This window comes from Oryzias latipes, chromosome 2, assembly GCF_053564925.1.
Source record: "Oryzias latipes strain Hd-rR chromosome 2, Olatipes_Hd-rR_3.1".
In the NCBI taxonomy this organism is placed as follows: Eukaryota; Metazoa; Chordata; class Actinopteri; order Beloniformes; family Adrianichthyidae; genus Oryzias; species Oryzias latipes.
In genome coordinates this window covers 735,756-761,192 of record NC_136238.1, presented here as the reverse complement: position 1 = coordinate 761,192, position 25,437 = coordinate 735,756, and positions in this window count along the sequence as shown.

Genomic DNA, 25,437 nt, shown 5'->3' with positions numbered 1-25,437 from the left:
GGCGCTGGGACCATCAGTCTGCAGAGTGATCGACACGCAAGGGCAGGGCAGGGACCCTGCCTGTGTGTAAGTAGCCGAACGGGCTTCAGCAGACTGGTGGAAATAGGTGGGAGGGCTAGTGGCAGCCTGCATCAGGAATTGCTTTTCGTGCTGCCGCTTGCCTGTTTCCACAGATTCCAGCGTGTCCAGGAGAGCCAGCTGGAGGTGACGCGGAGGAGTGCCGGTCACAAACCCCAGAGGCGGAACGGAGCCCGCCCCCCAGGTCTTTGTGTGTATGACTGGAGGGATCCTCGGAACAGCGTCGGGGGAAGAGAGACGTCTCCTGGTTTGGGATCAGTGATTCCCCCCTTTGAGCTGCATTTTTAAACCAGTTTAAAACTGTTCTTTGGACTTTTAGGTCTCTTTTATCCTTTTTCAACTGTTCCTGGGATTTTTATCGTGTTTTACTGTTTTAATCCGTGCCTAGAATTTTTAGACGCATTTTATGCTTGTTTTAAGTGTCTTTTAACTGGAACTTTTTGGCCATTCATATGTTTTTTTCCATCGGAATAAATTGTCATTGTGGCCAAGAATTTGGGTCCTCTTTGGTGGTGTGCGTGCGCTCTCCCCAGATCATTCCTCTAGCCCTTCAATACCCTCATTCAATTTTTTGTTGTTTACCCCATCTTTCAACCCTCCAGGCCTTACAATATGATCCAGCCCCGAACTACCTGAAGCTGGGGGGTCAGCGTCCGTGTCCGCCTCATCCCCATCTTCCTCGCTGTCGTATTCATTATCGAACTCCTCCTCCTCCTCCTCGTGAAGAACCTCCACGCCGCGGTTCTCCTCTCTATCGGAGCTTTCCTCCTCCTGGGAGCTGTCCAGTGCTGAAATTCGGGAAGGTGGCGCCCGTGCTGCCGGTCTGGGAGCAGAGGGTGAAGTTATCCCCACAATCTGAGGGAGAAATTCCTCACGCGCCACGAAGGGGTTGCGGCGGGTCGCCGTTCGCGGTCCACGCTGCTTCTCGGCTGCTGGAACTACATCTGGAGGCCAAGCTGGTCTCATGTCCGTCATAGTTCCAACTGATCGGTTTGTGGCCTCGTAACATTCAGCTTGAATGCTCATGGAGACCCGCTCAGGTTGACGGGTCCTCTTTTTTCTTCCTCCTGATGTGCGCGGCCCCCGGCGGCTATCAGACCCTGCCGGGGGTGGTGTCCTAGCCGCTGGACTTCGCCGCTCCGAGTCTGATCTGCAGGTGATGATCAGGGCCTCTGCCTGATCGAGAACATCCTGCGTGATCCGAGGTAGATTTCTGCAAGCCCATCGTGTCGCCACGATGAAGGCTTCCCTCCAATCTCGGGTTAAATCACCGGGGAGATCCTGTAAAAGTTTCTCCAGCCTCTTTTGGTAGTGATCCTGGAGGATCTGCAGTGTGTTCTGTCCCCAGTTTTTTGCGTTGCCCTCAATGAGGTCTAACACATCATCCGTGGGATCAGCGGGTTTAATCAGTGAGGTTAATGAGTCCACTATGCGAGCGATCATCAGAGGTTCTGGTCTGTCCGGCGTGATGGTCACCTTTTGTAAGTGATGCACCATCTTAATTACAGCATGTAATTTGCGGATAAGCTGTCCAAGTCTTTCATCTGCAGGTCGCCGGAGGTCCTGCCTAACATCTGCTGGGGGTCCAAATCTTGTCGCTCGTCTGGTAGGTGAGCCCCGGACCGCTGCTGCATAAGAGCGGGGCTGTGGAAAATAAGGCCGGGACCCGTCGTACATAGGAGGCGCAGGCCAGTTAGGATTTGAAGGTGAAGCCCTACTCCAGCCAAAATTTGGGAACCTTGGCGCCCTCTTCCAGCCGGAGACGGGAAATGCACGGTCCATCCTATGGTCCAGTCGGCCCCGGTAATTAAAGCTGAGCGCACGGGGATTTCTGTAGTGTCTCCTCCCGTAGCGCACCGTGGTCCAAGCACCTCCATCCTCCTCTCCGGTCGTAGAAGTGCATGGCAGGTGTTACGGTTTTTCCACCAGGCAAGAATGTAATCAAAAATAGAAAAACTTGCAAACTTTGAAAAAAGAAAAAAAGAAAAAAGCGGGACAACCACTTAAATGAGTGTTTTTATTCACAAAAATGTAAAAAAATAAATAAATAAACAATACAAAATTAGAATAAAGTGTGCTCGCTACGCGTTTCGGCAAATTCTGCCTTCATCAGGCTCTATGCAAACCACAACAGCTACAACTTGGCTGGACAGGCGTAAAAGTGAAGTGAGAGACAAAAGGTGGCTGTTTTATTCACACTGTCTTACCAAGGAGCACGCGTCGGCCTCATGGGCCCTGCGTGTCCTGAGCCATGGGCCCTGTGCGTTCTAAGCCCCTCCCCTGCATGCATACTGCTAACCAGGCAAAAAGACACGTGAAACAAAACCTTTTCCTTCCAACCATGTTATTGCTTTATGTTTAAGATTATTTAAATTTCTAATAACTGATTAAGGGTTGGGATTAGGGTTCAGATTAAACTAAAGGTTAGGGTTAGAAACAGGACCAGGGGTAGGGTTAAAGTAATAATAATAATCATCATAAAACAGTAATAAGAACCATAAGAACAATAGCCATAATAACAGTAACAATGATAACAAAATCTCTCACACTGTTCACCATAAAGAAAAACCCTGGGTCATGAGAAAATGCTCCACCAGTGGGTTATGCACCTATCCATTATGAGCAATATTATATTTATGTTGTCACTTTCTTGTGCTAACAAAAGTTTCGGTTTATCCCACCAAATGTTAATCCCACAAAGAACAGGAAACATGATCAATACAGTCTTGTGTTTTGGGTCTGTATTTTTTTTAAAAAGTTATCTATGGAAATAAAAGTTAAACCGTTTTTGAGGAGGTCACCTTGTTGTTCTGTCAGGGCATCACTTTTCAGTCAAAACCATGATATTGTGGGGCCATAAAGGGCTGTCCCCTTACACACTCTACCCTGAATGGACTTAGTGGGTATTCCACTTTAAAAAATACCTCCAATGTTCCAACATTGCTCTGGCCGTGTCCTCGGTCCAGTGAATTGCATCTTTTTCTGTTGCAAAATGCGAGTCCTCCAGCAGGGGGATGTGTCTCATATTTTTTTTAATATGCTGATTTAGTAGTTTCATGTTGTTCTGCTCCATTGCAGATAAGTTACCAGAAAAATTAACCAAGGGAACCCAGATGACAGCAGATGGAAATCTGTGTTTAGCCATCTTCAGAGCCCGCTGGAGCTGTTTAACTGCAGTTTCTTTAATGTTCTGACCTTTGGCGTTAATGCCGGCTGCAATGACCACATTCTGAACCACCAAATCACACGGAACGTGGGCTATCTCAAATAAAGCCTGCATGTGGCGAAAATTAGCACCTGGACACCTCTCAATCTGTAGATCTGGGATGGAATATTCAGGGATTCTGGATAAATTTGAGTCACCAACAATAAGACACCTTTTCTCCACTTCCAGAAACCAGTCAATCAATTCTCTGTTTGTTTCAGGGTGACGCTTTGCCTTGAAAACCTGCCGCTCTGGGGCAGGTAAGTCAACACGGGCTACTGGTGGCTCAGCACCGTCACCTGCTAGCTCCAGCCCTGTAATACAGCGTTCCTCCGCTGAAGCTGGAGATGCGCTGTCCTCCTGGCATTCTGTCACACCCGGCCTGTCCGAAATATTGTGATGATGTGGGGGGATTGCATGTTGTAGGGTGTTTTTCTTTTGCATGTTTGTGGTGCTACCTGTTTGTTGCATGCTTTCTATGGACACACCCCCCTTGTAACATAGCGCGCCGATCCACCGCACCTGCTCCTCATCAGGAGGGACTTATAAAAGTCCTGAGGAGGAAAGCCAAAGGCAGTCGCACACCGACAGCAGGCGCATGCACGCGGGGCGCGAGTGGGACGCCGGGACCGCCAGACGTCGGGACCGCCAGACGTCGGGAAGACTCGCTGTGATCGGGACACACACTCTGAGAGCGCTGGGCGCTGGGACCATCAGTCTGCAGAGCGATCGACACGCAAGGGCAGGGCAGGGACCCTGCCTGTGTGTAAGTAGCCGAACGGGCTTCAGCAGACTGGTGGAAATAGGTGGGAGGGCTAGTGGCAGCCTGCATCAGGAATTGCTTTTCGTGCTGCCGCTTGCCTGTTTCCACAGATTCCAGCGTGTCCAGGAGAGCCAGCTGGAGGTGACGCGGAGGAGTGCCGGTCACAAACCCCAGAGGCGGAACGGAGCCCGCCCCCCAGGTCTTTGTGTGTATGACTGGAGGGATCCTCGGAACAGCGTCGGGGGAAGAGAGACGTCTCCTGGTTTGGGATCAGTGATTCCCCCCTTTGAGCTGCATTTTTAAAGCAGTTTTAACTGTTCTTTGGACTTTTAGGTCTCTTTTATCCTTTTTCAACTGTTCCTGGGATTTTTATCGTGTTTTACTGTTTTAATCCGTGCCTAGAATTTTTAGACGCATTTTATGCTTGTTTTAAGTGTCTTTTAACTGGAACTTTTTGGCCATTCATATGTTTTTTTCCATCGGAATAAATTGTCATTGTGGCCAAGAATTTGGGTCCTCTTTGGTGGTGTGCGTGCGCTCTCCCCAGATCATTCCTCTAGCCCTTCAATACCCTCATTCAAATTTTTGTTGTTTACCCCATCTTTCAACCCTCCAGGCCTTACAATATGATCCAGCCCCGAACTACCTGAAGCTGGGGGGTCAGCGTCCGTGTCCGCCTCATCCCCATCTTCCTCGCTGTCGTATTCATTATCGAACTCCTCCTCCTCCTCGTGAAGAACCTCCCCGCCGCGGTTCTCCTCTCTATCGGAGCTTTCCTCCTCCTGGGAGCTGTCCAGTGCTGAAATTCGGGAAGGTGGCGCCCGTGCTGCCGGTCTGGAAGCAGAGGGTGAAGTTATCCCCACAATCTGAGGGAGAAATTCCTCACGCGCCACGAAGGGGTTGCGGCGGGTCGCCGTTCGCGGTCCACGCTGCTTCTCGGCAGCGGCTGCTGGAACTGCATCTGGAGGCCAAGCTGGTCTCATGTCCGTCATAGTTCCAACTGATCGGTTTGTGGCCTCGTAACATTCAGCTTGAATGCTCATGGAGACCCGCTCAGGTTGACGGGTCCTCTTTTTTCTTCCTCCTGATGTGCGCGGCCCCCGGCGGCTATCAGACCCTGCCGGGGGGTGGTGTCGTAGCCGCTGGACTTCGCCGCTCCGAGTCTGATCTGCAGGTGATGATCAGGGCCTCTGCCTGATCGAGAACATCCTGCGTGATCCGAGGTAGATTTCTGCAAGCCCATCGTGTCGCCACGATGAAGGCTTCCCTCCAATCTCGGGTTAAATCACCGGGGAGATCCTGTAAAAGTTTCTCCAGCCTCTTTTGGTAGTGATCCTGGAGGATCTGCAGTGTGTTCTGTCCCCAGTTTTTTGCGTTGCCCTCAATGAGGTCTAACACATCATCCGTGGGATCAGCGGGTTTAATCAGTGAGGTTAATGAGTCCACTATGCGAGCGATCATCAGAGGTTCTGGTCTGTCCGGCGTGATGGTCACGTTTTGTAAGTGATGCGCCATCTTAATTACAGCATGTAATTTGCGGATAAGCTGTCCAAGTCTTTCATCTGCAGGTCGTCCTGCCTAACATCTGCTGGGGGTCCAAATCTTGTCGCTCGTCTGGTAGGTGAGCCCCGGACCGCTGCTGCATAAGAGCGGGGCTGTGGAAAATAAGGCCGGGACCCGTCGTACATAGGAGGCGCAGGCCAGTTAGGATTTGAAGGTGAAGCCCTACTCCAGCCAAAATTTGGGAACCTTGGCGCCCTCTTCCAGCCGGAGACGGGAAATGCACGGTCCATCCTATGGTCCGGTCGGCCCCGGTAATTAAAGCTGAGCGCACGGGGATTTCTGTAGTGTCTCCTCCCGTAGCGCACCGTGGTCCAAGCACCTCCATCCTCCTCTCCGTCGTAGAAGTGCATGGCAGGTGTTACGGTTTTTCCACCAGGCAAGAATGTAATCAAAAATAGAAAAACTTGCAAACTTTGAAAAAAGAAAAAAAGAAAAAAGCGGGACAACCACTTAAATGAGTGTTTTTATTCACAAAAATGTAAAAAAATAAATAAATAAACAATACAAAATTAGAATAAAGTGTGCTCGCTACGCGTTTCGGCAAATTCTGCCTTCATCAGGCTCTATGCACACCACAACAGCTACAACTTGGCTGGACAGGCGTAAAAGTGAAGTGAGAGACAAAAGGTGGCTGTTTTATTCACACTGTCTTACCAAGGAGCACGCGTCGGCCTCATGGGCCCTGCGTGTCCTGAGCCATGGGCCCTGTGCGTTCTAAGCCCCTCCCCTGCATGCATACTGCTTCTTCTTCTTTCTCTTTCGGCTTTTCCCATCAGGGGTCGCCACAGCGAATCATCCTTTTCCACCTCACTCTATCATGGACATCTTCTACCCTAACATTAGCCAACTTCATGTCCTCTGTTAAGACATCCATGTATCTCCTCTTTGGCCGTCCTCTCGCCCTCCTGCCAGGCAGCTCCATCTCCAACATCCTTCTACCAATATATCCACTATCCCTCCTCTGAACATGTCCAAACCATCTCAGTCTGGCTTCTCTGACTTTGTCGCTGACACAGGCAACATGAGCCGTCCCTCTGATGTACTCGTTCCTTATCCTGTCTAACCTGGTCACTCCTAAGGAGAACCTCAACATCTTCATCTTCGCTACCTCCATCTCAGCCTCTTGTCTTTGTCTCACTGCTACCGTCTCTAACCCATAGAGCAGAGCTGGTCTCACCACTGTCTTGTACACCTTTCCTTTGAGTCTTGCTGGCACTCTTCTGTCACACAACACTCCTGACACTTTCCTCCAACCGCTCCAACCTGCCTGCACTCGCCTCTTCACTTCTTTTCCACAATCCCCATCACACTGAACTGTTGACCCCAAGTACTTAAACTCCTGCACCTTCTTCACCTCAGTCCCCTGTAACCTAACGCTTCTACCTTGATCCCTCTCGTTCAGACACATGTATTCTGTCTTACTACGACTGACCTTCATACCTCTTCTTTCCAGAGCAAACCTCCACCTCTCTAGCTGTTCCTCCACCTGCTCTCTACTCTCACTGCAAATTACAATGTCATCCGCAAACATCATTGTCCAGGGAGATTCCTGTCTTACCTCGTCTGTCAGCCTGTCCATCAGCATAGCAAACAAAAAAGGACTCAAAGCTGATCCTTGGTGTAGTCCCACCTCCACCTTGAACTCCTCTGTCTGACCTACAGCACATCTCACCACCGTCATACTTCTCTCATACATGTCCTGAACTACTCTGACATACTTTTCTGCCACTCCAGACGACCTCATACAGTACCACAGCTCCTCCCTCGGCACCCTGTCATACGCCTTCTCTAAATCTACGAACACACAATGCAGCTCCTTCTGACCTTCTCTGTACTTTTCCATCAACATTCTCAAAGCAAAAATGGCATCAGTGGTGCTCTTACGGGGCATGAAACCATACTGCTGCTCACAAATCTCCACCTTCTTCCTAAGCCTGGCTTCCACTACTCTTTCCCACAGCTTCATTGTGTGGCTCATCAACTTTATTCCTCTATAGTTGCTGCAGTTCTGCGTGTCACCCTTGTTCTTAAAGATTGGGACCAGAACGCTTCTCCTCCATTCCTCAGGCATCTTCTCACTCTCTAAAATCCTATTGAACAACCTTGTTAGAAATTCCACTGCTGTCTCTCCTAGGCACTTCCATACCTCCACAGGTACGTCATCAGGACCAACGGCCTTTCCGCTCTTCATCCTTTTCAGAGCCTTCCTAACCTCATCCTTTCCAATCTCTGCTACTTCCTGCTCCACAACAACCACATCTTCCTCCCTTCTTTCCCTGTCATTTTCCTCGTTCATCAGCTCCTCAAAATACTCCTTCCATCTTTTCTGTACACTCTCTTGGGTTGTTAGCACCTTTCCATCTCTGTCCTTAATCACCCTTATCTGTTGCACGTCCTTCCCATCTCTGTCTCTCTGTCTGGCTAGCCTGTACAAGTCCTTCTCTCCTTCCTTTGTGTCTAACCTGTCATATAGCTCATCGTAAGCTTTCTGTTTGGCCTTTGCCACCTCTCTCTTCACTTTACGCTGCGCTTCCTTGTACTCCTGTCTACCTTCCTCAGTCCTTTCTACATCCCACTTCCTTTTAGCCAACCTCTTCCTCTGGACGCATTCCTGTACTTCCTCATTCCACCACCAAGTCTCTTTACCGTCTTTCCTCTTTCCAGATGACACACCTAGCACCTTCCTACCTGTTTCCCTGATAATCTCTGCTGTAGTTTCCCAGTCCTCTGGAAGCTCATCCTGACCACCCAGGACCTGCCTCAACTTCTGCCTAAATTCCTCACAAGTTTCTTCATTCTGTAGCTTCCACCACTTGGTCTTCTTTTCTGTTTTCCCTCTCTTCTTCTTCCTGACCTCCAGAGTCATCTTACACACCACCATGCGGTGCTGTCTGGCTACACTCTCTCCTACCACCACTTTGCAGCCATTAACCTCTCTCAAATGACCTCGTCTACATAGGATGTAGTCCACCTGAGTACTCCTACCTCCACTTCTGTATGTCACTCTATGTTCCTCTCTCTTCTGGAAGTAAGTGTTGACTACAGCCATTTCCATCCTCTTCGCAAAGTCCACCACCATCTGTCCCTCCAGATTCCTTTCCTTCACACCAAACCTGCCCATCACCTCCTCCCTGCATGCATACTGCTAACCAGGCAAAAAGACACGTGAAACAAAACCTTTTCCTTCCAACCATGTTATTGCTTTATGTTTAAGATTATTTAAATTTCTAATAACTGATTAAGGGTTGGGATTAGGGTTCAGATTAAACTAAAGGTTAGGGTTAGAAACAGGACCAGGGGTAGGGTTAAAGTAATAATAATAATCATCATAAAACAGTAATAAGAACCATAAGAACAATAGCCATAATAACAGTAACAATGATAACAAAATCTCTCACACTGTTCACCATAAAGAAAAACCCTGGGTCATGAGAAAATGCTCCACCAGTGGGCTATGCACCTATCCATTATGAGCAATATTATATTTATGTTGTCACTTTCTTGTGCTAACAAAAGTTTCGGTTTGTCCCACCAAATGTTAATCCCGCAAAGAACAGGAAACATGATCAATACAGTCTTGTGTTTTGGGTCTGTATTTTTTTTAAAAAGTTATCTATGGAAATAAAAGTTAAACCGTTTTTGAGGAGGTCACCTTGTTGTTCTGTCAGGGCATCACTTTTCAGTCAAAACCATGATATTGTGGGGCCATAAAGGGCTGTCCCCTTACACACTCTACCCTGAATGGACTTAGTGGGTATTCCACTTTAAAAAATACCTCCAATGTTCCAACATTGCTCTGGCCGTGTCCTCGGTCCAGTGAATTGCATCTTTTTCTGTTGCAAAATGCGAGTCCTCCAGCAGGGGGATGTGTCTCATATTTTTTTTTAATATGCTGATTTAGTAGTTTCATGTTGTTCTGCTCCATTGCAGATAAGTTACCAGAAAAATTAACCAAGGGAACCCAGATGACAGCAGATGGAAATCTGTGTTTAGCCATCTTCAGAGCCCGCTGGAGCTGTTTAACTGCAGTTTCTTTAATGTTCTGACCTTTGGCGTTAATGCCGGCTGCAATGACCACATTCTGAACCACCAAATCCCACGGAACGTGGGCTATCTCAAATAAAGCCTGCATGTGGCGAAAATTAGCACCTGGACACCTCTCAATCTGTAGATCTGGGATGGAATATTCAGGGATTCTGGATAAATTTGAGTCACCAACAATAAGACACCTTTTCTCCACTTCCAGAAACCAGTCAATCAATTCTCTGTTTGTTTCAGGGTGACGCTTTACCTTGAAAACCTGCCGCTCTGGGGCAGGTAAGTCAACACGGGCTACTGGTGGCTCAGCACCGTCACCTGCTAGCTCCAGCCCTGTAATACAGCGTTCCTCCGCTGAAGCTGGAGATGCGCTGTCCTCCTGGCATTCTGTCACACCCGGGCTGTCCGAAATATTGTGATGATGTGGGGGGATTGCATGTTGTAGGGTGTTTTTCTTTTGCATGTTTGTGGTGCTACCTGTTTGTTGCATGCTTTCTATGGACACACCCCCCTTGTAACATAGCGCGCCGATCCACCGCACCTGCTCCTCATCAGGAGGGACTTATAAAAGTCCTGAGGAGGAAAGCCAAAGGCAGTCGCACACCGACAGCAGGCGCATGCACGCGGGGCGCGAGTGGGACGCCGGGACCGCCAGACGTCGGGACCGCCAGACGTCGGGAAGACTCGCTGTGATCGGGACACACACTCTGAGAGCGCTGGGCGCTGGGACCATCAGTCTGCAGAGCGATCGACACGCAAGGGCAGGGCAGGGACCCTGCCTGTGTGTAAGTAGCCGAACGGGCTTCAGCAGACTGGTGGAAATAGGTGGGAGGGCTAGTGGCAGCCTGCATCAGGAATTGCTTTTCGTGCTGCCGCTTGCCTGTTTCCACAGATTCCAGCGTGTCCAGGAGAGCCAGCTGGAGGTGACGCGGAGGAGTGCCGGTCACAAACCCCAGAGGCGGAACGGAGCCCGCCCCCCAGGTCTTTGTGTGTATGACTGGAGGGATCCTCGGAACAGCGTCGGGGGAAGAGAGACGTCTCCTGGTTTGGGATCAGTGATTCCCCCCTTTGAGCTGCATTTTTAAACCAGTTTTAACTGTTCTTTGGACTTTTAGGTCTCTTTATCCTTTTTAACTGTTCCTGGGATTTTTATCGTGTTTTACTGTTTTAATCCGTGCCTAGAATTTTTAGACGCATTTTATGCTTGTTTTAAGTGTCTTTTAACTGGAACTTTTTGGCCATTCATATGTTTTTTCCATCGGAATAAATTGTCATTGTGGCCAAGAATTTGGGTCCTCTTTGGTGGTGTGCGTGCGCTCTCCCCAGATCATTCCTCTAGCCCTTCAATACCCTCATTCAATTTTTTGTTGTTTACCCCATCTTTCAACCCTCCAGGCCTTACAATATGATCCAGCCCCGAACTACCTGAAGCTGGGGGGTCTGCGTCCGTGTCCGCCTCATCCCCATCTTCCTCGCTGTCGTATTCATTATCGAACTCCTCCTCCTCCTCCTCCTCGTGAAGAACCTCCCCGCCGCGGTTCTCCTCTCTATCGGAGCTTTCCTCCTCCTGGGAGCTGTCCAGTGCTGAAATTCGGGAAGGTGGCGCCCGTGCTGCCGGTCTGGGAGCAGAGGGTGAAGTTATCCCCACAATCTGAGGGAGAAATTCCTCACGCGCCACGAAGGGGTTGCGGCGGGTCGCCGTTCGCGGTCCACGCTGCTTCTCGGCAGCGGCTGCTGCAACTGCATCTGGAGGCCAAGCTGGTCTCATGTCCGTCATAGTTCCAACTGATCGGTTTGTGGCCTCGTAACATTCAGCTTGAATGCTCATGGAGACCCGCTCAGGTTGACGGGTCCTCTTTTTTCTTCCTCCTGATGTGCGCGGCCCCCGGCGGCTATCAGACCCTGCCGGGGGGTGGTGTCGTAGCCGCTGGACTTCGCCGCTCCGAGTCTGATCTGCAGGTGATGATCAGGGCCTCTGCCTGATCGAGAACATCCTGCGTGATCCGAGGTAGATTTCTGCAAGCCCATCGTGTCGCCACGATGAAGGCTTCCCTCCAATCTCGGGTTAAATCACCGGGGAGATCCTGTAAAAGTTTCTCCAGCCTCTTTTGGTAGTGATCCTGGAGGATCTGCAGTGTGTTCTGTCCCCAGTTTTTTGCGTTGCCCTCAATGAGGTCTAACACATCATCCGTGGGATCAGCGGGTTTAATCAGTGAGGTTAATGAGTCCACTATGCGAGCGATCATCAGAGGTTCTGGTCTGTCCGGCGTGATGGTCACGTTTTGTAAGTGATGCACCATCTTAATTACAGCATGTAATTTGCGGATAAGCTGTCCAAGTCTTTCATCTGCAGGTCGCCGGAGGTCCTGCCTAACATCTGCTGGGGGTCCAAATCTTGTCGCTCGTCTGGTAGGTGAGCCCCGGACCGCTGCTGCATAAGAGCGGGGCTGTGGAAAATAAGGCCGGGACCCGTCGTACATAGGAGGCGCAGGCCAGTCAGGATTTGAAGGTGAAGCCCTACTCCAGCCAAAATTTGGGAACCTTGGCGCCCTCTTCCAGCCGGAGACGGGAAATGCACGGTCCATCCTATGGTCCGGTCGGCCCCGGTAATTAAAGCTGAGCGCACGGGGATTTCTGTAGTGTCTCCTCCCGTAGCGCACCGTGGTCCAAGCACCTCCATCCTCCTCTCCGTCGTAGAAGTGCATGGCAGGTGTTACGGTTTTTCCACCAGGCAAGAATGTAATCAAAAATAGAAAAACTTGCAAACTTTGAAAAAAGAAAAAAGCGGGACAACCACTTAAATGAGTGTTTTTATTCACAAAAATGTAAAAAAATAAATAAATAAACAATACAAAATTAGAATAAAGCGTGCTCGCTACGCGTTTCGGCAAATTCTGCCTTCATCAGGCTCTATGCACACCACAACAGCTACAACTTGGCTGGACAGGCGTAAAAGTGAAGTGAGAGACAAAAGGTGGCTGTTTTCTTCACACTGTCTTACCAAGGAGCACGCGTCGGCCTCATGGGCCCTGCGTGTCCTGAGCCATGGGCCCTGTGCGTTCTAAGCCCCTCCCCTGCATGCATACTGCTAACCAGGCAAAAAGACACGTGAAACAAAACCTTTTCCTTCCAACCATGTTATTGCTTTATGTTTAAGATTATTTAAATGTCTAATAACTGATTAAGGGTTGGGATTAGGGTTCAGATTAAACTAAAGGTTAGGGTTAGAAACAGGACCAGGGGTAGGGTTAAAGTAATAATAATAATCATCATAAAACAGTAATAAGAACCATAAGAACAATAGCCATAATAACAGTAACAATGATAACAAAATCTCTCACACTGTTCACCATAAAGAAAAACCCTGGGTCATGAGAAAATGCTCCACTAGTGGGTTATGCACTTATCCATTATGAGCAATATTATATTTATGTTGTCACTTTCTTGTGCTAACAAAAGTTTCGGTTTGTCCCACCAAATGTTAATCCCGCAAAGAACAGGAAACATGATTAATACAGTCTTGTGTTTTGGGTCTGTATTTTTTTAAAAAGTTATCTATGGAAATAAAAGTTAAACCGTTTTTGAGGAGGTCACCTTGTTGTTCTGTCAGGGCATCACTTTTCAGTCAAAACCATGATATTGTGGGGCCATAAAGGGCTGTCCCCTTACACACTCTACCCTGAATGGACTTAGTGGGTATTCCACTTTAAAAAATACCTCCAATGTTCCAACATTGCTCTGGCCGTGTCCTCGGTCCAGTGAATTGCATCTTTTTCTGTTGCAAAATGCGAGTCCTCCAGCAGGGGGATGTGTCTCATATTTCTTTTTTAATATGCTGATTTAGTAGTTTCATGTTGTTCTGCTCCATTGCAGATAAGTTACCAGAAAAATTAACCAAGGGAACCCAGATGACAGCAGATGGAAATCTGTGTTTAGCCATCTTCAGAGCCCGCTGGAGCTGTTTAACTGCAGTTTCTTTAATGTTCTGACCTTTGGCGTTAATGCCGGCTGCAATGACCACATTCTGAACCACCAAATCCCACGGAACGTGGGCTATCTCAAATAAAGCCTGCATGTGGCGAAAATTAGCACCTGGACACCTCTCAATCTGTAGATCTGGGATGGAATATTCAGGGATTCTGGATAAATTTGAGTCACCAACAATAAGACACCTTTTCTCCACTTCCAGAAACCAGTCAATCAATTCTCTGTTTGTTTCAGGGTGACGCTTTGCCTTGAAAACCTGCCGCTCTGGGGCAGGTAAGTCAACACGGGCTACTGGTGGCTCAGCACCGTCACCTGCTAGCTCCAGCCCTGTAATACAGCGTTCCTCCGCTGAAGCTGGAGATGCGCTGTCCTCCTGGCATTCTGTCACACCCGGGCTGTCCGAAATATTGTGATGATGTGGGGGGATTGCATGTTGTAGGGTGTTTTTCTTTTGCATGTTTGTGGTGCTACCTGTTTGTTGCATGCTTTCTATGGACACACCCCCCTTGTAACATAGCGCGCCGATCCACCACACCTGCTCCTCATCAGGAGGGACTTATAAAAGTCCTGAGGAGGAAAGCCAAAGGCAGTCGCACACCGACAGCAGGCGCATGCACGCGGGGCGCGAGTGGGACGCCGGGACCGCCAGACGTCGGGACCGCCAGACGTCGGGAAGACTCGCTGTGATCGGGACACACACTCTGAGAGCGCTGGGCGCTGGGACCATCAGTCTGCAGAGCGATCGACACGCAAGGGCAGGGCAGGGACCCTGCCTGTGTGTAAGTAGCGGAACGGGCTTCAGCAGACTGGTGGAAATAGGTGGGAGGGCTAGTGGCAGCCTGCATCAGGAATTGCTTTTCGTGCTGCCGCTTGCCTGTTTCCACAGATTCCAGCGTGTCCAGGAGAGCCAGCTGGAGGTGACGCGGAGGAGTGCCGGTCACAAACCCCAGAGGCGGAACGGAGCCCGCCCCCCAGGTCTTTGTGCGTATGACTGGAGGGATCCTCGGAACAGCGTCGGGGGAAGAGAGACGTCTCCTGGTTTGGGATCAGTGATTCCCCCCTTTGAGCTGCATTTTTAAACCAGTTTTAACTGTTCTTTGGACTTTTAGGTCTCTTTTATCCTTTTTCAACTGTTCCTGGGATTTTTATCGTGTTTTACTGTTTTAATCCGTGCCTAGAATTTTTAGACGCATTTTATGCTTGTTTTAAGTGTCTTTTAACTGGAACTTTTTGGCCATTCATATGTTTTTTCCATCGGAATAAATTGTCATTGTGGCCAAGAATTTGGGTCCTCTTTGGTGGTGTGCGTGCGCTCTCCCCAGATCATTCCTCTAGCCCTTCAATACCCTCATTCAATTTTTTGTTGTTTACCCCATCTTTCAACCCTCCAGGCCTTACAATATGATCCAGCCCCGAACTACCTGAAGCTGGGGGGTCAGCGTCCGTGTCCGCCTCATCCCCATCTTCCTCGCTGTCGTATTCATTATCGAACTCCTCCTCCTCCTCCTCCTCGTGAAGAACCTCCCCGCCGCGGTTCTCCTCTCTATCGGAGCTTTCCTCCTCCTGGGAGCTGTCCAGTGCTGAAATTCGGGAAGGTGGCGCCCGTGCTGCCGGTCTGGGAGCAGAGGGTGAAGTTATCCCCACAATCTGAGGGAGAAATTCCTCACGCGCCACGAAGGGGTGGCGGCGGGTCGCCGTTCGCGGTCCACGCTGCTTCTCGGCAGCGGCTGCTGGAACTGCATCTGGAGGCCAAGCTGGTGTCATGTCCGTCATAGTTCCAACTGATCGGTTTGTGGCCTCGTAACATTCAGCTTGAATGCTCATGGAGACCCGCTCAGGTTGACGGGTCCTCTTTTTTCTTCCTCCTGATGTGCGCGGCCCCCGGCGGCTATCAGACCCTGCCGGGGGGTGGTGTCGTAGCCGCTGGACTTCGCCGCTCCGAGTCTGATCTGCAGGTGATGATCAGGGCCTCTGCCTGATCGAGAACATCCTGCGTGATCCGAGGTAGATTTCTGCAAGCCCATCGTGTCGCCACGATGAAGGCTTCCCTCCAATCTCGGGTTAAATCACCGGGGAGATCCTGTAAAAGTTTCTCCAGCCTCTTTTGGTAGTGATCCTGGAGGATCTGCAGTGTGTTCTGTCCCCAGTTTTTTGCGTTGCCCTCAATGAGGTCTAACACATCATCCGTGGGATCAGCGGGTTTAATCAGTGAGGTTAATGAGTCCACTATGCGAGCGATCATCAGAGGTTCTGGTCTGTCCGGCGTGATGGTCACGTTTTGTAAGTGATGCACCATCTTAATTACAGCATGTAATTTGCGGATAAGCTGTCCAAGTCTTTCATCTGCAGGTCGCCGGAGGTCCTGCCTAACATCTGCTGGGGGTCCAAATCTTGTCGCTCGTCTGGTAGGTGAGCCCCGGACCGCTGCTGCATAAGAGCGGGGCTGTGGAAAATAAGGCCGGGACCCGTCGTACATAGGAGGCGCAGGCCAGTTAGGATTTGAAGGTGAAGCCCTACTCCAGCCAAAATTTGGGAACCTTGGCGCCCTCTTCCAGCCGGAGACGGGAAATGCACGGTCCATCCTATGGTCCGGTCAGCCCCGGTAATTAAAGCTGAGCGCACGGGGATTTCTGTAGTGTCTCCTCCCGTAGCGCACCGTGGTCCAAGCACCTCCATCCTCCTCTCCGTCGTAGAAGTGCATGGCAGGTGTTACGGTTTTTCCACCAGGCAAGAATGTAATCAAAAATAGAAAAACTTGCAAACTTTGAAAAAAGAAAAAAGCGGGACAACCACTTAAATGAGTGTTTTTATTCACAAAAATGTAAAAAAATAAATAAATAAACAATACAAAATTAGAATAAAGCGTGCTCGCTACGCGTTTCGGCAAATTCTGCCTTCATCAGGCTCTATGCACACCACAACAGCTACAACTTGGCTGGACAGGCGTAAAAGTGAAGTGAGAGACAAAAGGTGGCTGTTTTATTCACACTGTCTTACCAAAGAGCACGCGTCGGCCTCATGGGCCCTGCGTGTCCTGAGCCATGGGCCCTGTGCGTTCTAAGCCCCTCCCCTGCATGCATACTGCTAACCAGGCAAAAAGACACGTGAAACAAAACCTTTTCCTTCCAACCATGTTATTGCTTTATGTTTAAGATTATTTAAATGTCTAATAACTGATTAAGGGTTGGGATTAGGGTTCAGATTAAACTAAAGGTTAGGGTTAGAAACAGGACCAGGGGTAGGGTTAAAGTAATAATAATAATCATCATAAAACAGTAATAAGAACCATAAGAACAATAGCCATAATAACAGTAACAATGATAACAAAATCTCTCACACTGTTCACCATAAAGAAAAACCCTGGGTCATGAGAAAATGCTCCACCAGTGGGTTATGCACCTATCCATTATGAGCAATATTATATTTATGTTGTCACTTTCTTGTGCTAACAAAAGTTTCGGTTTGTCCCACCAAATGTTAATCCCACAAAGAACAGGAAACATGATTAATACAGTCTTGTGTTTTGGGTCTGTATTTTTTTAAAAAGTTATCTATGGAAATAAAAGTTAAACCGTTTTTGAGGAGGTCACCTTGTTGTTCTGTCAGGGCATCACTTTTCAGTCAAAACCATGATATTGTGGGGCCATAAAGGGCTGTCCCCTTACACACTCTACCCTGAATGGACTTAGTGGGTATTCCACTTTAAAAAATACCTCCAATGTTCCAACATTGCTCTGGCCGTGTCCTCGGTCCAGTGAATTGCATCTTTTTCTGTTGCAAAATGCGAGTCCTCCAGCAGGGGGATGTGTCTCATATTTTTTTTTAATATGCTGATTTAGTAGTTTTATGTTGTTCTGCTCCATTGCAGATAAGTTACCAGAAAAATTAACCAAGGGAACCCAGATGACAGCAGATGGAAATCTGTGTTTAGCCATCTTCAGAGCCCGCTGGAGCTGTTTAACTGCAGTTTCTTTAATGTTCTGACCTTTGGCGTTAATGCCGGCTGCAATGACCACATTCTGAACCACCAAATACCACGGAACGTGGGCTATCTCAAATAAAGCCTGCATGTGGCGAAAATTAGCACCTGGATAACTCTCAATCTGTAGATCTGGGATGGAATATTCAGGGATTCTGGATAAATTTGAGTCACCAACAATAAGACACCTTTTCTCCACTTCCAGAAACCAGTCAATCAATTCTCTGTTTGTTTCAGGGTGACGCTTTGCCTTGAAAACCTGCCGCTCTGGGGCAGGTAAGTCAACACGGGCTACTGGTGGCTCAGCACCGTCACCTGCTAGCTCCAGCCCTGTAATACAGCTTTCCTCCGCTGAAGCTGGAGATGCGCTGTCCTCCTGGCATTCTGTCACACCCGGGCTGTCCGAAATATTGTGATGATGTGGGGGGATTGCATGTTGTAGGGTGTTTTTCTTTTGCATGTTTGTGGTGCTACCTGTTTGTTGCATGCTTTCTATGGACACACCCCCCTTGTAACATAGCGCGCCGATCCACCGCACCTGCTCCTCATCAGGAGGGACTTATAAAAGTCCTGAGGAGGAAAGCCAAAGGCAGTCGCACACCGACAGCAGGCGCATGCACGCGGGGCGCGAGTGGGACGCCGGGACCGCCAGACGTCGGGACCGCCAGACGTCGGGAAGACTCGCTGTGATCGGGACACACACTCTGAGAGCGCTGGGCGCTGGGACCATCAGTCTGCAGAGCGATCGACACGCAAGGGCAGGGCAGGGACCCTGCCTGTGTGTAAGTAGCCGAACGGGCTTCAGCAGACTGGTGGAAATAGGTGGGAGGGCTAGTGGCAGCCTGCATCAGGAATTGCTTTTCGTGCTGCCGCTTGCCTGTTTCCACAGATTCCAGCGTGTCCAGGAGAGCCAGCTGGAGGTGACGCGGAGGAGTGCCGGTCACAAACCCCAGAGGCGGAACGGAGCCCGCCCCCCAGGTCTTTGTGTGTATGACTGGAGGGATCCTCGGAACAGCGTCGGGGGAAGAGAGACGTCTCCTGGTTTGGGATCAGTGATTCCCCCCTTTGAGCTGCATTTTTAAACCAGTTTTAACTGTTCTTTGGACTTTTAGGTCTCTTTTATCCTTTTTCAACTGTTCCTGGGATTTTTATCGTGTTTTACTGTTTTAATCCGTGCCTAGAATTTTTAGACGCATTTTATGCTTGTTTTAAGTGTCTTTTAACTGGAACTTTTTGGCCATTCATATGTTTTTTCCATCGGAATAAATTGTCATTGTGGCCAAGAATTTGGGTCCTTTTTGGTGGTGTGCGTGCGCTCTCCCCAGATCATTCCTCTAGCCCTTCAATACCCTCATTCAATTTTTTGTTGTTTACCCCATCTTTCAACCCTCCAGGCCTTACAATATGATCCAGCCCCGAACTACCTGAAGCTGGGGGGTCAGCGTCCGTGTCCGCCTCATCCCCATCTTCCTCGCTGTCGTATTCATTATCGAACTCCTCCTCCTCCTCCTCCTCGTGAAGAACCTCCCCGCCGCGGTTCTCCTCTCTATCGGAGCTTTCCTCCTCCTGGGAGCTGTCCAGTGCTGAAATTCGGGAAGGTGGCGCCCGTGCTGCCGGTCTGGGAGCAGAGGGTGAAGTTATCCCCACAATCTGAGGGAGAAATTCCTCACGCGCCACGAAGGGGTTGCGGCGGGTCGCCGTTCGCGGTCCACGCTGCTTCTCGGCAGCGGCTGCTGGAACTGCATCTGGAGGCCAAGCTGGTGTCATGTCCGTCATAGTTCCAACTGATCGGTTTGTGGCCTCGTAACATTCAGCTTGAATGCTCATGGAGACCCGCTCAGGTTGACGGGTCCTCTTTTTTCTTCCTCCTGATGTGCGCGGCCCCCGGCGGCTATCAGACCCTGCCGGGGGGTGGTGTCGTAGCCGCTGGACTTCGCCGCTCCGAGTCTGATCTGCAGGTGATGATCAGGGCCTCTGCCTGATCGAGAACATCCTGCGTGATCCGAGGTAGATTTCTGCAAGCCCATCGTGTCGCCACGATGAAGGCTTCCCTCCAATCTCGGGTTAAATCACCGGGGAGATCCTGTAAAAGTTTCTCCAGCCTCTTTTGGTAGTGATCCTGGAGGATCTGCAGTGTGTTCTGTCCCCAGTTTTTTGCGTTGCCCTCAATGAGGTCTAACACATCATCCGTGGGATCAGCGGGTTTAATCAGTGAGGTTAATGAGTCCACTATGCGAGCGATCATCAGAGGTTCTGGTCTGTCCGGCGTGATGGTCACGTTTTGTAAGTGATGCACCATCTTAATTACAGCATGTAATTTGCGGATAAGCTGTCCAAGTCTTTCATCTGCAGGTCGCCGGAGGTCCTGCCTAACATCTGCTGGGGGTCCAAATCTTGTCGCTCGTCTGGTAGGTGAGCCCCGGACCGCTGCTGCATAAGAGCGGGGCTGTGGAAAATAAGGCCGGGACCCGTCGTACATAGGAGGCGCAGGCCAGTTAGGATTTGAAGGTGAAGCCCTACTCCAGCCAAAATTTGGGAACCTTGGCGCCCTCTTCCAGCCGGAGACGGGAAATGCACGGTCCATCCTATGGTCCGGTCGGCCCCGGTAATTAAAGCTGAGCGCACGGGGATTTCTGTAGTGTCTCCTCCCGTAGCGCACCGTGGTCCAAGCACCTCCATCCTCCTCTCCGTCGTAGAAGTGCATGGCAGGTGTTACGGTTTTTCCACCAGGCAAGAATGTAATCAAAAATAGAAAAACTTGCAAACTTTGAAAAAAGAAAAAAGCGGGACAACCACTTAAATGAGTGTTTTTATTCACAAAAATGTAAAAAAATAAATAAATAAACAATACAAAATTAGAATAAAGCGTGCTCGCTACGCGTTTCGGCAAATTCTGCCTTCATCAGGCTCTATGCACACCACAACAGCTACAACTTGGCTGGACAGGCGTAAAAGTGAAGTGAGAGACAAAAGGTGGCTGTTTTCTTCACACTGTCTTACCAAGGAGCACGCGTCGGCCTCATGGGCCCTGCGTGTCCTGAGCCATGGGCCCTGTGCGTTCTAAGCCCCTCCCCTGCATGCATACTGCTTCTTCTTCTTTCTCTTTCGGCTTTTCCCATCAGGGGTCGCCACAGCAAATCATCCTTTTCCACCTCACTCTATCATGGACATCTTCTACCCTAACATTAGCCAACTTCATGTCCTCTGTTAAGACATCCATGTATCTCCTCTTTGGCCGTCCTCTTGCCCTCCTGCCAGGCAGCTCCATCTCCAACATCCTTCTACCAATATATCCACTATCCTTCCTCTGAACATGTCCAAACCATCTCAGTCTGGCTTCTCTGACTTTGTCGCTGACACAGGCAACATGAGCCGTCCCTCTGATGTACTCGTTCCTTATCCTGTCTAACCTGGTCACTCCTAAGGAGAACCTCAACATCTTCATCTCCGCTACCTCCATCTCAGCCTCTTGTCTCTGTCTCACTGTAAGTAAGTAAGTAAGTAAGTAAATTTTATTTGTATAGCACCTTTCGCAGACAAAGGTCACAAGGTGCTTCACAGGTTAAAATATGTATACATACACATATAAAAACATAAAAACATAAAATATAAAAGCATAAACTATGTAAAAACAATCATCTCAAGCCCAATAAAAGTAGTTTCAGTTAAAATGCTTTGCAAAAATAAAAAGTTTTTAGTTGACTTTTAAAAGAATTCACAGAGTCCAGGGAACGTAGCGACAATGGAAGTTCATTCCAGAGTTTGGGAACAACAGCCTGGAAGGATCTGTCTCCTCTAGTTCGGAACCGTGTGCGAGGGACCATCAACAGGTTCTGATCCGCAGACCTCAGTGCACGAGATGGTCTGTAAGGGGCGATCAGATCACAAACATATGGAGGAGCTTGGGAATGAAGGGCCCTAAAAGTCAAAACTAGAATTTTGTATTGGTAGCGGTAAGCAACCGGGAGCCAATGAAGAGCTTTGAGGATCGGGGAGATGTGATCTCTTCTCTTGGTGCGAGTCAAGATCCTCGCAGCAGAGTTCTGGATCAGCTGCAGGCGAGACAGCTCCTTCTTATTCAGACAGGAAAACAGACTGTTACAGTAGTCTAGCCGTGTAGAAACAAAGGCATGAATAAGAAGTTCTAGATCTTCATATGACACCATCTTCCGTAGCTTAGAAATGTTCCTCAACTGGAAGAAACAGTTCCTGATCAACTGCTTGGAGTGCTGCTCCAGCGACATATCTTTGTCAAAAATGACACCCAAATTTCTAAGGCTGGGTTTGACATCCTGGCCAAGAGAACCCAAGTGCTGCTTAATCCCTGGTATAGCATCATCAGGGGCAACAACTAAGGTTTCTGTTTTCTCTGAGTTTAGTTGCAGAGAGTTTTTACAGAGCCATTGTTTTATCTGCATCAAGCAGTTCATCAGAGAATCCAGCTTGTGTGTCTCGGAGGGCTTAAAAGAGCAATATAGCTGGATATCATCAGCAAAGAGATGGTAGGAAACATCACTGAAATCCTGAATGATCTTTCCAAGAGGGATCATGTATAGGAGAAACAGAACAGGGCCTAGAACAGAGCCCTGGGGAACCCCACACAGTAAGTCTACTGACTGAGACATTTTGTGGTTGGCCATGACACTGAAATTCCGACCGGATAAGTAAGAGGAAAACCAGTGGAGAACTGACCCTGACAAACCAATCAGGTCCCTCAATCTGTCCAATAAGATCTGGTGGTCAACCGTGTCAAAGGCTGATGAAAGATCTAGTAAGACAAGGACCGTGTGTCTGCCAGAATCAGCAGACATCAAAATATCACTGGACACCTTCAGCAGGGCTGTCTCTGTGGAGTGATGTTTACGAAAACCTGACTGAAAAGTGTCATAGATGCTCCTTTTATCCAAGAACTCTGACAATTGTTCAGCAACCACCTTTTCCAGAATCTTTGAGATAAATGGAAGCTTTGAGATGGGTCTATAATTCTGGAAGACTGATGGGTCCAGATTAGACTTTTTCAGCAGAGGCTCCACTATGGCATGTTTGAATGCGTTTGGAAAAACACCAGTGGAAAGTGAAAGGTTGATCATTTCAGTGACACTTTGGCCGATGGTCTCAAACACCTTTAAGAAGAGTTTGGAAGGAATGACATCAGATGGACAAGTAGAAGGTTTCAACTTGGTCAACAGAGCAGATATGTCCTCCAGAGTGACAGGCCTAAAAGTAGACCATTTGTGGGAAACAGGCTCCACCACAACACCATCATCACAACAAGGAGGTGGGAGCTGCTCTTTGATCTTCTTAGTCTTATTTGCAAAGAACTTGAGAAATTCATTGGAGTCGGCTTTGCAGAACACAGGGGGTACTGGGGCTGCAGGACCAACAATAGAATTTATCGTGTCAAACAAAACTTTTGGGCTCTTCTTATTTGAGGATATTAGCTGGCGAAAGTAGTCAGATCTGGCATCTTTCACCATCTCGTTGTATGAGGACACGAGATCCCTTTGATGCAGTCTGTGGACCATGAGATTGGTGGATTTTAAAAGACGCTCAGTTTGACGACACTGTCTCTTTAAATTTTGGATGGCTTCATTTATCCAGGGACACACTTTTTTCTTTGATAAATTGGATTTGACAGGAGCCACCTGATCCAGGATTGTGACACAGTGATCACTAAAACGATCAATCAGATTGTTAACATCAGAACATTCCTTAAATAAGTGGGGGTCAAACAGCGCTGAAAAACGTCCATCAGTGTTGGCGGTGATGATGCGCCTTTGAGACAGTATGCATGAGGAAACGGGTTCAGGAGTGACGTTTAGCTCAAAGAAGACACCACTATGATCACTCATATGTACATCCTCCACATAAAGATTAGTAATGCTCAGGCCAAGAGAAAAAACTAAGTCCAAAGTGTTGCCCTTTTGATGGGTGGGGTCAGAGACATGTTGCTCAAAATTAAAGGTTTCAGTCAAAAATAAAAATTCCATTGCTGGACAGGATGAACAATCATTTATATGAAGGTTAAAATCCCCTAGTATTAAAACCCTTTCCAGTTTTATGATGGAAGACAGAAAGTCACTAAAATCATGTAAAAAGGGAGCAGCAGGACCCGGGGGGCGGTAGACTAAAACACAATAAAATGGATCTGACGTATCAACTTTGAATGACAGAGATTCAAAAGATGAGAACGTTTGGGTGTTCATGTCTTTGCATGTGTAGTTGTCCTTATACACAACTGCCACACCCCCACCACGGCGAGAGGGGCGGGGCTTCCCGATGACTGAACAGCCCTCCAAACAGAGTTCGTTTAAATGAATAAACTCTTCCTCTTTTTGCCAAGTCTCAGTCAGAAACATAAAATCAAGGTTTTGTCTTGAAAAGAGATCAGTCAATGAGAAGGATTTGTTGGCAATAGAGCGAGTGTTCAGCAAGCCAAGTTGTATTGTTGGTGGTGACGTCACTATCGAAGCGGCAGCGGGGTGCACCGGGATTGGTAGCAGACAAGTCCAGCGGTCACGTGACTTCCAGTCGGATGTCCGCTGCGGTGGAAGCTGAGTATATACCGGTGAAAACACGGAAGTGAGGGACGGTACAGTAATCCGGTGGTGAGAATGCCAGCATTGTTGGGGCTCCAGGACAGTAGCCGACGTAATCCGAGCAGGCGATGTCGGCGGCGAGGCTGTGCCGCTGCAGGCCTCCTGAAGAGGAATCGGACGCAGGCATCTTGCGCGTTTCCCATAACGCAGATCCGGGCCGGTGAATTCCAAGTGTAAGGCTCGTCTGCACTTTACCTGGAGTCCAGCCCTAAGACCTCTTTTCCTCTGCTTTCTCCTTTTCCTTGGAGGTCGAGGCAGATATAGTACATCTGACAGGCCAGCCGCACAAATAAATGGTGGAGGAAATGTTTGCTTGTAGCTGTCCCATGTTTCAAAGACAGACTCCATTTGCTCTTTGATTTGAAGGAGAAAGTCCCGGCCATAGGTCCGCAAAGCAGCAACATATCCGTTTGTTAATCGGGCTGACATGATCACATACATAGTAAAAACAATCACTATCACTCTACATAACATGAGACGAGCAGAGGCATTGCCGAACACAGGCGCCATCTTCTCCCCCTAGTGGTGAGATCTAGCTACCGTCTCTAACCCATAGAGCAGAGCTGGTCTCACCACTGTCTTGTACACCTTTCCTTTGAGTCTTGCTGGCACTCTTCTGTCACACAACACTCCTGACACTTTCCTCCAACCGCTCCGACCTGCCTGCACTCGCCTCTTCACCTCTTTTCCACAATCCCCATCACACTGAACTGTTGACCCCAAGTACTTAAACTCCTGCACCTTCTTCACCTCAGTCCCCTGTAACCTAACGCTTCTACCTTGATCCCTCTCGTTCAGACACATGTATTCTGTCTTACTACGACTGACCTTCATACCTCTTCTTTCCAGAGCAAACCTCCACCTCTCTAGCTGTTCCTCCACCTGCTCTCTACTCTCACTGCAAATTACAATGTCATCCGCAAACATCATTGTCCAGGGAGATTCCTGTCTTACCTCGTCTGTCAGCCTGTCCATCAGCATAGCAAACAAAAAAGGACTCAAAGCTGATCCTTGGTGTAGTCCCACCTCCACCTTGAACTCCTCTGTCTGACCTACAGCACATCTCACCACCGTCATACTTCTCTCATACATGTCCTGAACTACTCTGACATACTTTTCTGCCACTCCAGACGACCTCATACAGTACCACAGCTCCTCCCTCGGCACCCTGTCATACGCCTTCTCTAAATCTACGAACACACAATGCAGCTCCTTCTGACCTTCT